This window comes from Malania oleifera, chromosome 5 (assembly GCF_029873635.1).
Source record: "Malania oleifera isolate guangnan ecotype guangnan chromosome 5, ASM2987363v1, whole genome shotgun sequence".
Lineage (NCBI taxonomy): Eukaryota > Viridiplantae > Streptophyta > Magnoliopsida > Santalales > Ximeniaceae > Malania > Malania oleifera.
Window position 1 is genome coordinate 39,092,324 of NC_080421.1, and position 2,559 is coordinate 39,094,882.

The window sequence follows — 2,559 nt, forward strand, 5'->3', positions numbered from 1 at the left end:
ATAGGGTTTCTATTTTTGTTTTATTTTATTTAGTGCATGTTAGTTTAGGGTTTTAAATTATGTGTCATTTAATTCATCAAAAGTGAAATTGAACCATCTTGAAAAACTTGAATCTGAACTGAGTTCAGTACCTATTTAATTTCAATTGGAAGAACGTAAAATCTTAGATTAAAACGCATTCCGTGAGGATACGATCTAGCCCTTGGGCTTAATATTATACGACAGAACTTCTATACTTGGGATAGCTTCCGAGTTGCTCAATTTTCGAGTGAGTCAAGTTTTTGGCGACGTTGCCGGGGAATGTCGGTCTTAGTCTCAATTTTGCGTTTTTCCCGTCATTTTTATTAGTTTTAAGAAAGAAAGAAACAAAAAAAGCAGAAAACAAAAAAAGAAAAAAATTTTGAGTTTTGAAAAATGGCTGCACCTGCACCACGCACGATAATGGACTTTTTGCAGCTTAAATATGCCACTGCATCCTCTTCCACTGTTCTTCCTTATGATGAGCTTAATTTCATGATGCAGCACGGGAGGACGTCACTGCTACCTGAGTTCTACGGGACGGAATCTGAGTGCCCCTATCAGCACCTAGCAGAGTTTGAGTTTACCTGCAATATGTTTTTCCCTAATGCTAAAACTGATGAATCTATTCGAATAAATTTATTTCTTGCTACTTTGTAGGATAGGGCACTAATCTGGTTTCATTTCTTGAGACCTCACTTTATCATTAATTGGGTTGATATGGAGCGTGAATTCCTGCATGCATTTTGTCCCTCGCAAAAAACTCAATATCTGTAGGAACAGATTCTTAATTTTGTGCAGCAAGATGACGAGACATTCGGGCTTGCTGGGAGCGATTCAAGGATTTACTAAGCATTTGTCCACATCACAAGTTTGACTCATGGAGGTTAGCTGATTGTTTTTATACTGCTCTTACCCCTGATTGCAAGTGTTTTTTGTAGACTATGTCTAATGGAGAGCCCGTCAGCGAGGATTCAGATCAGGTATTATCATTCTTTGATTATGTAGCTGACAATGTCCCACAGTGCAACACACGATACACTTAGACACCCATAACTGCACACCCTATCGGCACAATCGGTGGTGGAGATGTATACGAGCCACCAAACTGCACAAACAACCCTCCGCCTCAATATCAGCCACAACAGATCTCTCTGAGCTATACGTCGTCAGACCTTTTCGAGGATAGCATAACACAGATGGCGAACATGTTCCAACAATTCATGCAAACTCAAGTCAATCATAATAATGGATTGCGGGATACCATTAATGCGATAAGCACGCAGTTGGACATTTTAGAAAACGAAGAATTGCCCATGGAACCTCAACCTAGTTTTCAAGAGTACCAACCGCCACACCAACAAATACATGATGTTTTTCTTGAGATAGCAGAGGCCACCACTACTTCGAGAAGCGAGAAAGAATTTCCCTAACCTGAGATACTCATCGTCGAACAACTAGTTGTCCCAGCACTAGAAGTCATGGCTGAACCAGAAGAGGTCAAAGAAAAATAAGAGGAAACGGGGCCACAAGCGGAGCATTTAGTTGATGATGAGACTGATACTCATACGGAGTACCAACCTGTGGTACCTTCTACTACGAGCTCAGAAATCGTGAAACCGTCACTCCTGCCTGAATCAGATGTTAAGGAGCCTAATGTGGAGGCAGACTCTTGTAGTGGTATGATGATATGTACACTCGATAAAGAGGGTGACCAGTCTGGTGAGCATATAATTTTCAAAGAACCAGGTAAAACTTTTAATGTTAATGTTTTTGAAGAACTGCAGGTAATTATTCCGACAACTTCCTATCACATATTAGTTCGTGAAGAAGCAAATTTCCTGGAAAAAATGTTGAATAAAGACCCTTTCTTATCCACACATGAGGGTCGACCTGCACACAAATTGTTTGGTATTTTGACACGCATTAATTCATTTGAGGTTGATTTTCGTGCAGGTATGACGAATGATTGATTGTGGCGACTCAAATTTGGAGAACCGCCGATGCAATTTATAGACCTGCGGCCACGAGATGAAATTCCTCCAAAGCCTCCGCCAGGACAATTGTGATGTTTTTCTTTCCCTTATTTTCCTTTTATTTTATCTTATTTTATTTTTAGTAGTTTTTAGGTCTATTTTCTCGTAGTTCGATATTTGTTTTCCATTATTTCGCCACTCAGGTACCTCTTACTTTTCCCGTGCATAGTATTTTCTATTTCCCCTATACTTTCACATTGAGGACAATGTTCCACTTTAGTTGGGGGGGTGGAGCATTCGCATGTGACACTATGCACATACACGTACTAGGTTTAAAACAAAAAAACAAACAAACAAAAAAAATCAAAAAAATCAAAAAGAAAGAGAGAAAGAAAGGAGGAGCACTGAGGAATTACATTGCATTGTGCCATGCTTAACACTGTGTATACCTTTCACATACTTGCGTATAACTTACGAATGACACACTTGAGTCAATCATGCGTAGTTTCTCTTTATATGACGTTATGACTCCATGAAGAATCGATTGGTAGTACATTCGTGTTAG

The 2,559-nt window shown here is 39.4% G+C and overlaps 1 non-coding gene across 1 annotated transcript; it reads right to left on the reverse strand.

Annotated features, from left to right (window-relative positions):
* Positions 1 to 787: 787 nt before the first annotated feature.
* On the reverse strand, positions 788 to 892 carry LOC131156853 (small nucleolar RNA R71). Its single transcript, XR_009137121.1, has one exon. It is a non-coding gene; the product is annotated as a small nucleolar RNA R71 (small nucleolar RNA).
* Positions 893 to 2,559: the final 1,667 nt, after the last annotated feature.